The sequence below is a fragment of the Chlorocebus sabaeus genome, chromosome 11 (genome assembly GCF_047675955.1).
Source record: "Chlorocebus sabaeus isolate Y175 chromosome 11, mChlSab1.0.hap1, whole genome shotgun sequence".
NCBI lineage: Eukaryota > Metazoa > Chordata > Mammalia > Primates > Cercopithecidae > Chlorocebus > Chlorocebus sabaeus.
The window spans coordinates 9,790,143-9,800,769 of record NC_132914.1 but is presented as its reverse complement, the minus strand read 5'-3'; the positions used below and the strand labels follow the sequence as shown (position 1 = coordinate 9,800,769).

Genomic DNA, 10,627 nt, shown 5'->3' with positions numbered 1-10,627 from the left:
CTGTTTCCGAACTCCCAAATTCAGGCTTCTTTCAAAATCTACAGTACCACTAGGGACCGTTATACCAGGACACACAGAGGCGAAGAACTAAAGCAAAATACTGTCTGCTTCACAGTTTTGCTTAAGACTGGGCTTAATTCTTAAAAAGGTAGCTCTGCTCTTAGTTGAGCGGTCTGGCTAAATTCAAGTAGATTAAACCAATGTTTTTTGTGTTGCTTTGCTAAGAGCCTTTTAGCTGCTTTCAACACAAAATGTTATCCATATTGCTTAGACTTTGCTAATGTAAACAAAATATTCTGTTATGTGTTTTGCAAGAATTTTGAGGGTGAGTTAATGTCAAGGTACCTCTGAACAATATTTTATACATGTATAGAATGAACAGGACTTCCTTGATGTTCCCCTCAATTTTACTAAACTTTAGACAGATTTCTTCCGGACTTATTGCTCCTTTACTTCTCTTTTCTTAGATTGTTTACTTTAGAAAACTTCCCGCTATAAATTCTTTCTCTTCTTATTTGAGATTTAAATTTTTCTCAAGCCTTTTATCACTTTTGCAATGCAGAAATAGCTTTTTCAAAGACCTGGGAGCCATTATTTTGAAAAATAATCATCAAGAAAAATAGTTCCCTTATCTTCCCATCGCTGTGGGAGGGTAGTACTCTAACTTCCATGTGTGCCAGTTAGCAAATACAGATGGTCTAATCATGTTGACCCACATTCCCCACTAACATTCTCCAGAACTTTTTCACCAGCATACTCCAGCCTTTGCAAACTCTCCTGTCTTTTGTTCAACAGATTTGAATACAGTCTTTCTTTCCTATTGGAACAGGCTTGACACCTATTGCAGCAATTTTGAATAAAGTCTTCTTTGCCTATTTAACAATGCAATTTTTCTTTGAGAATAGCCTATTGAGATGCAAATACAGTAAGGTTATTGTATTAGCTACTTGCATACTACTGGCATTCTTTATGGCTCATTATTAGAAAATAATAAGTGTAATTGAGGAATATGGATATTTTCCCTCTACACCTGAAACCACTGAAAAGTAATCCTATAGACAAAGTAGCCCCTGTTCAATGTTTTTCCCTTATATCTTCCTAAAATACATTATTCTACTGTTCTTCCTACTTCAAGGACCACAGTGTCTCATTTGCTGACTTTTCCTGTGTTTTCCTCTAAATGCAAAATTAAGATTTTATTCTTGGCTCACTTCACTTCTCTATTTACACAGGTACAGACATGTAGATTAACAGATCTCATTGTCACTTCCACAGTTACCCTTCTGCAAACCTGTTCCACCTAGCAGTCAGAGTTATCTTCTAAAATATAAAAATGTAAAAATATCTTTTCTCTGCTTGAAGTCCTTCAATAGTTCTTTATTGCAGTTAGAGAAAAAATGATACTCAAATCCTTCTCACTGTTTTACAAGGTCCAATACAATGTAGCGTCTTTATATGTCCTCAGCCTCAACCTTCACCACTCATCCTTCTTCACTTCTGCCTCCACTGCCATGTTGATCATATTAGATCCACAAGAACTTCTTTCCATTCCTGCACATGCCACGTTCTCCTTCCTTAGGCCCTTTGTTCCTGCTCTTCCCAAGGGAAGGAATACTAATTCCTCAGACCTATTTTGGTTATGACAGCTGAAAGCTTTTCCCCAAAGATCTGGAGCAAAACATGGATGGCTACTCTCATCACTCTTATTCAACATAGTACTAGAAGCCCAGCCCAAGCAATTAGACAAGAAGAAAAAAAAATACAAAATAAATCTAAATTTTCTGTATTTCTAAATGTAGAAAGGAGGAAGTCAAATGTTCCTGTTTTCTGAAGACACAATCTTATATATAGAAAACTGGAAAGTCCACCAAAAACTCTCAGAAGAGATACAAGAACTTAGTAAATTTTCAAGATACAAAATTAAGACAGAAAAAATCTGTAATATTTATATACACACACAATATACTAGGTGAAAGCAAAATCAAGAAGGTGATCCCATCTGCAATAGCTACACACACAAAAAATCTAGGAATAAATTTAACCGAGGAAGTGAAAAATCTCTATGTTGTAGGAAAATCCAGGTTCTTGTCACATGACTAAGATAATTTAGGCATGAGGACACATTGTAGGGTGAGTAGGGCAGAGTTTATTGGTTGAAAAAGAAAAAAAAAATGGGAAACAGGGACTCTCAGCAAAGCGACAGTCCTGCTACGAAGTTTCCTGCTTTGCAGATCGACTCCTTTGTTACCACCCAGGAACAGGAGAGGCTAGGCTCCTCCCCCTTGTAAACAGTGCTAAGGTCCCAGGGCTCCACCCCATCCTCCCAGTGCACAGGACGGCCAGAGGTTCTCAGGAGACCCCTTTTGAGGTGGCTATCTCATTCCCCACTCTGAAGTATCTCTAACTGCCCTTAGAATAAGGATAAGGATAAAGGAAAAGACCAATCTTAACTGCCTCCTGCCGACGGGGTCGCTGTTTTGGGGAAAATGGCAGTCAGATCTCCCTCAAAGGCCTCTCTAAGGGTCCCTGGCAGAAGCTGCCATTGTCTGAGGCTCCAGTTGCATGACTGGAGTTTGATTGCCTGAAGGAGAGAAGAGACAAGCCAGGTTAATAGAAAACATGTATCAAAACGAAACAAGGGGGTGGGTGAAGACAGCTCAAAAATCCTGAGGCCTTTTACCAGTTTGCACAGGGAGACGGAGGGGGTGGGGGACAAAAGCTGAACTGGTAAGGAAACTTACTTTCTTGCGGGCCTGTCATGCTCCTGGGCCCCCTTCCCCTGAGCCCAATCCTAAGCCAACCAATCTAAGGTTTGGGAAATTAACTCTTCCCAGTTTGGAGGATGCATCTGAGGGAAGTGTCCCATAGTATGGAGACACAATTACTTATCATTAAAGAGAGGACAGACGAGGAAAAAGGAAAAAAGGAAGGTGTTTTTTCAAAGGAGTCCCAGGGATTCAAGAGGCATTTGAAAGGGATACAGACTGAAGATGAATGGCTACTCATCTAGAAAGAGGGGAGTCAGTGCCTCTGATTCCTTTGTCTTCCTAGCAAATACACAGGATACATGAGGGAGGAAGAGTGAGGTGTTCCTCTTTCTTTCCTCCATCCTTGTATCCCTGAGACTTGGTGACCATGACCAGTGGCCATGGGTGTTAAAGTGACTTTCACCTATGTTAACAGGGGGGCCTAAGAGGTGGGAGTGTTCATTCTTACCCATGTATGCTCTATCTCCCCTTCTGTCAGTAGCCTTTGAATTCCCTAGACCTCATTTATGCCATGGATACTAGTCTAGCCTTTATCCACGAAACTGGAAGCTTGGCTTAATCAGCAGGAATCAGCCACACTCACCTGCATTATGCCTTTTAAGTTCCGTTATCATCTGTCTCTGGATCCCTCAGACCCAGTTTTCTTTCCTAGGGCTTTGACTCAAAGCTTGGAATTGAGTTTGGGACAAAAATGTATCTTGGAGTGGGTTGCATGGGTTCCTTATCATAAACCAAATGCTAAGGTGAAGCTGTGGAATTGGGTCTTCTTCCAACAAGGGAGAGAAAGGGATGTCTAGTGACATGCCTAGAAAACTGGTGGCTATAGTTATGCTTCCTAAGATTTGGGTGCATGGTGCTTGGCTTTGATTAGCTCCCTTGGTCTTACTCCCCCACTGCCCCCTCAAAAAATAACTACAAAAAAAAAAAAAACCACTGTTTGATGGGCAACCTATTTATTCCCATCACCTGGCAAGATTTGCAGGATAATTGCTCAGAACTAGAATACTGATCCAGATTTCTACATGATGCATCCCGTTTGTTCTTTCTGAGCTGCACACAGAGATCACTGGTTAGTTCACAGGAACAAGCAGGGTTAGTCTGAAAATGTAGGCAAAAACTGAAAAACAACCAATGAGTTTAGAATTTTAAGACAAATTTATGATAAATTTTGAAACATAATTTCTCTTTCTCCAGTCCTTATTTTTGTTAAAAACACAAATCACGATAGGACTGAGTTGTTTGCAAAATAGAATTTAGTCTTATACTTGGCCTGTTTATTTGCATGAAGTGCAGCAAAAATAATCATTTCTCCGTAGGCCTTTTAGATTGGCTTTGATGGAATGCTGTTCCACAAGTAATCTCAAATAAAATATTTTAAAGCCAAACCCAGACATGGATTTGTATCTTCAAATACCTGTGAGTTGGGTAATCTCTTGCCTTAAGGTTCCAAGATAAACTTGGAGCTCCAGGGCCTGTTAGAAAGTGACATTCTTTACTGATCATAGATTATGAACCTTGTACAGGAACTGCATAGACAAGGCTATATGAAATCAGTTTCCCCAAGGGCCTTTTTTTTTTTCTTTTCCTTGAGACAGACTCTTGCTCTTGTTGCCCAGGCTGGAGTGCAATGGCGCAATCTTGGTTCACCACAACCGCTGCCTCCCGGCTTCAAGCGATTCTCCTGCCTCAGCCTCCTGAGTAGCTGGGATTACAGGCATGCACCACCATGCATGGCAAATTTTGTATTTTTAGTGGATATGGGGTTTCTCCATGTTTGTCAGGCTGGTCTCGAACTCCTGACCTCAGGTGATCTACCTACCTTGGCCTCCCAGAGTGCTGGGATTACAGGCGTGAGCCATCGCACCTGGCCTTCCCCAATGGACTTTTATTGGCTCTGCAAGTTGAGCTTGACTCCTTAAAGAGAAGCATACCCGTCCAATCAAAGCCTTGGTAAAACAGCCAGTTTTTTCAAGTGCATCCTGTTGCAAAAGAAAATGGATTTTTATTTCACTGATGCAAACAAGTATATTGCCATAAGTTAAGAATACTCACAGATAGTTTCCAGATTCTACAGGAAGTAGGCAGAGAGAAGCAAACATGGTCCAAATTTTGCTCACAGGCATATACCCTACTCAATTGTTAAAGGCTATGAATAGTTCAAAATATGTTTTCTTGACTCTAGAAAACAAAACAAGGATCAGAAATATCCAAGCAAAAGTGTAAAAGATTGCTTCATTTTTTTTGAGTTCACTCAGTTAACTCTTATTTTGCTTCATATTCATGAACATTTTAGCTCTTCATGAGTTCTGTACATTTTTCCTTTATTCCAATGTCACAATCCCCAAAGGTATCAGAAACCTGTATCTGAGAGCACTTGTAAAAGTTCTATAGCTTATTATAAACCATCTTATGAAAAAGATTAAAACAAGACAACAATTGTCTGTGAATAATAGTATGTCCAGGGTAGTTACAGTTAGAAACACAGTTGACAAAGTTTGATTATCTCTGTGGTTTAAAATAACCTAACATAACAACCTTAATTATGATGGATAGCATATACTTTAGACATTAGACTTTTAAAAATTCCTTATAATTTTTGAACATATACTAGTATTATTCACCAAAATATGACCTAAGGAAGATTGACTACCATTCTGGCAATCCTATGTACCTAAACATGTCACATAATCCTGTTTACCTTTCTTTTCTGAACACTCCAGGGGCCCTCTGAAGTATCTGAAAAGCCAGGTATCAGGAAAGACAATTTTGAAACTGAAGTTTGATTTTAGAAAGCCTGTTAAATATATTACAGGCTTAAAATACTTGCTGTTATGAAATAGAATTCCGGATTACCATAAGCTATTTATTTTGCTGAAATAATGACTAATAATTTTTTTAAAAGAAAAAACCTTGTATAACCCTTTTATACAAATTTTGCTGAAGAGCAGATTAGTGCCTTAAGGATACCTTGCTGTGCTTTTATTTCAATGCTCAATTTACAGAAAAATCATATAATAATTTTTGAAGTTATTCAATATGTTCACACAGATAATTTTTTGCAAGATTAACTTTTACAATCCTTCCACCAGTTGTTTGAACTTTTAGCTTTATCTTATCTGATTTAAAACAAATCTTCAACCCTAGGCAGGAATTTACATTTTTGTGATTTCTTATAAACTTTTATTAAAACACATTTCACTGTTCTTACACACCTTGCATGTAAATCTATTTCCAATAGTCTCAGTTGCGTGCCATAATGGTAACTTTTAGCAATTTTTAACTTTAACATAAAACCTGGTAAGTTGTTTTGATTATGTGCTAGGTGCAGCCAAGGTTTGACTCCTTCCAGCATAATTAAGGGCGTGTTTAGTTCCATATGTCCCCAGGCCTTACCAACTGTGAAGTCAGCAAATTGAAAAGTTCTCAAAAACCAAAAAAGCAGTTTATGACCTTAAAATATTTAGCCAACCTAGTATCTGACCTGCATAATGTGGTCCACCTGTTTACATTCTGATGACATCTGCGTTTTACCAATAATCGTTAAGGCTGTTTTTATTTCTCCAAGATCAAAGTTACATGAACTGAAAGATACCACAGCTTTTTATCTTCTCTTTTATAAAATATTTGATGCAAGTGTTTGTCTTCCTTTAGGCAAAATTAATTAGAACTCTTTTTTTTATATATATAAACATCACACACAAAATACATAAATAATTACAAAGACAGGTAAAAGATAATCCAGTCCCCATAAGATCTTTCATTTGCCAATCTCCTAACTGGCTTATTGGCCTCTGGGTGTTTTTAATTTCTGGGGTCCATGAGAAAAACAGAGGTCTCCCCCTCTCATGCACACATTAAAAGCGGCAAAGCAAACTGCAGAAAAAATAATTCAGTTAACCAAGAAAAACCTTTTTCCAGCAAAACAAGGTCCAAGAAAAGGGAAACGTAAAGGCCTTTTAAATATGACCCTAACTCGGATATCCACTTTTAGTAAAGCTGAGCGCTCCTTAAGAAAATCCTCTTAACTCCCTTATTATCTGAATTTAGCCACACCAAGTGGCCAGTATTTCTGACTTTCAAACTCTGCTAAAGGCTCAGAGAAAGGAAAATCCAAGGCAGTTCGTGGAGACAAATGGAATCAACAAATAGCAAAAGGTCATGCAGATATCAAACCAGACAAAACTCATTCCCTAAGCCAGGATTGAACCCAAGCTACACAGAGGCTACACAAAAACCTTGCCAAGTGGTTACAGGCCTTGCTCCCCAGGATGTTAAACAAGATGGAGGTCCTCAGCAAATTTGCTATGGACCGTACAGAAAGACATGCAAAGCAGACCAGATTGGCTACAGCTTAAGATCAACCTCACAAATCCTCTCTCACAATTAAAACTCTACAGAGAGCCCTCTGCTCAGTCCTGCAGCCGCCCACTGCCCTCCTACTGTCCACCATGGCCCTGCTGCACTCCCTGCGCATCCTCTCCGGGATCGCCCGCCACCTTCCACCTGGGCCTCGCTGCCACGGCCTCAGCCAGAGACAGCTCCTGATGGACCCATGTAGAAATGGGACCTCCAGATATCTTTCTGGGAGTCATTGAAGCCTTTAAGAGGGACAGCAATAGCAAAAAGATGAATCTGGGAGTTGATGCCTACCGGGATGATAACGGAAAACCTTATGGGCTGTCTAGCGTCTGCAAGGCAAAGGTCCAGATTACCACAAAAAGTTTGGACAGGGAATCCTTGCCCATTGGGGGCCTGGCTGAATTTTGCAAGGCATCTGCTGAACTAGCCCTCGGTGAGAACAGCGAAGACTTGAAAAGTGGCTGGTTTGTCACTGGAACTGGAACCTTAAGGATTGGAGCCAGTTTTCTGCAAAGATTTTTTAAGGTCATCTGAGAGGTCTTTCTGCCCAAACCAAGCTGGGGAAATCACACACCCGTCTTCAGGGACACTGGCATGCAGCTACAAGGTTATTAGTTTTATGACCCCAAGACTTGCGGTTTTGACTTCACAGGTGCTGTGAAGGACCTCTCAAAAATACCAGAGCAAAATGTTCTTCTTCTGCATGCCTGCACCCACAATTCCACAGGAGTGGACCCACATCCGGAACAGTGGAAGGAAATGCCAACATTGGTAAAGAAGAGGAATCTCTTTGCCTTCTTTGACATGACCTACCAAGGCTTTACCAGTGGTGATAGTGATAAGGATGCCTGGACTGTGTGCCACTTCATCAAACAGGGCATTTATGTTTGTCTCTGCCGATCATATGCCAAGAACATGGGCTTATATGGTGAGTGTGTAGGAGCCTTCACTGTGGTATGCAAAGATGAGATGAAACCAAAAGGGTAGAGTCACAGTTGAAGATCTTGATCCGTCCCATGTATTCCAACCGTCCCCACAATGGGCCCAGATTGCTTCTACCATTCTTAACACCCCTGATTTGTGAAAACAATGGTTGCAAGAAGTGAAAGTCATGGCCGACCACGTCATTAGCATGCAGACTCAGCTGGTCTCCAACCTCAAAAAGGAGAGTTCCACCCACAACTGGCTACACATCACTGCCCAAATTGGCATGTTTTGTTTCACAGGGCTAAAGCCTGAACAGGTGGAGCAGCTGACCAAAGAGTTCTCCATCTATATGACAAAAGACGGCCGCATCTCTGTGGCAGGGGTCACCTCTGGCAATGTGGGCTACCTTGCTCATACCATTCACCAGGTCACCAAGTAACGTACCTGGTGCAAGGAAACAGAGACAGCCTTTCTGTCTTCAGCCTCTGCTATTGGGAGCTTCACACAGAGGATGAGAGAGGTTGGATGGTGGTGAGTGGATCATTTCCTTAAACCACAGTGTGTAACACTCAGCAATTGAATGTTTCTCAGAAAAGAACATGTAGTGACACAGGGCAGAGGGATCCGTGGCTGGCATCTGGAACATTGTGGCTCTAAACCAAACTCTTCCCTGTCCTTTTATCTCCAACTTTTCTCAAAGAGTTTACATGTACAAGAAAGTCATCACACCAAAAAACCTGTCAATTATGCCATTGCAGTATTTCAGAAGCTTTAACTGAAGTGTCATACAGTGTCAGGTTCCTCATGAGAAATAGCCACATTAGACGCTTTGAGAGAAGACCTAGTTCTGTCATGAACACCTGGCCTCATGTCTGTCCTCCCATCATGGAGCAGCCTTGTCAATAGACTGCATTGCGGAAATTATGTTTTATGAAAACCAATGAGTCTGCTGCCACTACAGTAAGGAAAATAATGCAGTTTTCCTGTCTTATTTAAGAAAAAGAGAATGCTCTCTTTTCTCCCTTGCCATTGCTGTTCTTTTCCTTATTCACAAAGATTTTTAACTAATGCAGATTTTTATCTCACTCTACTGCTTGAATGACCATCAACCCCATCCTATTGGGATTTTTTTAAGAATAAACATAATTTTCTGCTGATGTCATACCCTCGCCTTTCTCAGCAAAGAATAATGGAGAGTAGGTAACTGTACTTTATCTCAACATCCTCTTGAATGATTGTGTAGTCTTCTCTGGTTGTGATGTTGTCTCTGCCCAGTTGTACTTCCTCTATTGAATGTGGTTGTGCAGTCACTCGTCTCACCCCCTGAGTCCAGTGGCACGAGGTGGTACCAGGAAAGAGGATATTCTAGGCTTTGTGTGCTGCCAGCTGGGTTCAGGCTTCACCCCCTGGAAACCATGTAGACTTATTGTAGCCTAGAGATTTGTGGAACTTTGAACTTGAGGGAGATGATTTAGGGTATCTGGCAGAAGAAACTTCTAAGCATCGAAGCAGTCAAGAGGTGACTTGCGTGCTGTTAAAATATTCAGTTTTGAAAGGGAAACAGAGGATAAAGTTTAGAAAATTTTCAGCCCGATGATGTGATGGGAAAAAAAGAAAAACAAACAAAAAAACATTTTCTGTTTCTCCATCGTGCAGGAGATAGGTGGAATACCTCCTAGCATTCCATAGCACTGTATGATTACTACGGTTAAAAATAACATGTAATATAGTTTCAAAAAGCTAGGAAGAGGATATTAAATGTTTCCAACATAAAGAAATGATAAATGTTTGAGATGATAGATATGCTAATTACCCTAATAGAATTATTGTACATCATATGTATCAAAATATCACTACATACTTTATGAATATGTAGTTACTATTTGTCAATTAAGAAACAAAAGGAAAAAATAAAACTGTAATCCCAAGTTTAAGTATGAAATTGGATTTCCTATATTAAATGCCTACACCCACACTGTAAATGAATTTTATTTATATTAATATGTAAAGTTGTAATGTGACAAATGAGCTTATGAGGTTGCGTTTATGACAACATTCTATTCACTGAAGAGAAAGAGTACCTCAAGTATTTCTATTTACCATTAAAACTAGAACTGATTTCAAAGATCTATATTCAAGAGAACAGAGAAAGAAATTTTAAGATAATTTCTGCAAGTTAAGGTTATTTGTTTCTAAATCTTACCCAAAATAATGCAAATGATGCCTTGTTTTCAAATTTTATTTTCATAAATCATCAATAACTATTTCTAACAAGCTATCCTGCAAATTTCATAATTATTTGTTATTATTTTACAAGCAGGTAATATGGGAATTTCAGATGTTTATGCACAGTTGGACTGTAGTTGACAAAATAACATTAAGATAACAAATTTTTAAATGCTGTACAATTTCTCATGACTCATACACACTCATGTCACAAGTGACCCACCACTGAGTCTGATGGTACCACACTTGTCTATTTCCTGTCCAACAAGGTGGATTCCCCAACTTGGTTATTAAGGAAATGTCAAGTTGCTATGTGAGTGTTTAAATGCTTACTCTCAATGTCTGTG

The 10,627-nt window shown here is 39.6% G+C and overlaps 1 pseudogene; it reads left to right on the top strand.

The window, feature by feature from the left end:
* The first annotated feature begins 7,216 nt into the window (after window positions 1-7,216).
* LOC103218556 (aspartate aminotransferase, mitochondrial-like) lies at window positions 7,217-8,493 on the top strand (annotated as a pseudogene).
* The last annotated feature ends 2,134 nt before the right edge of the window (window positions 8,494-10,627 follow it).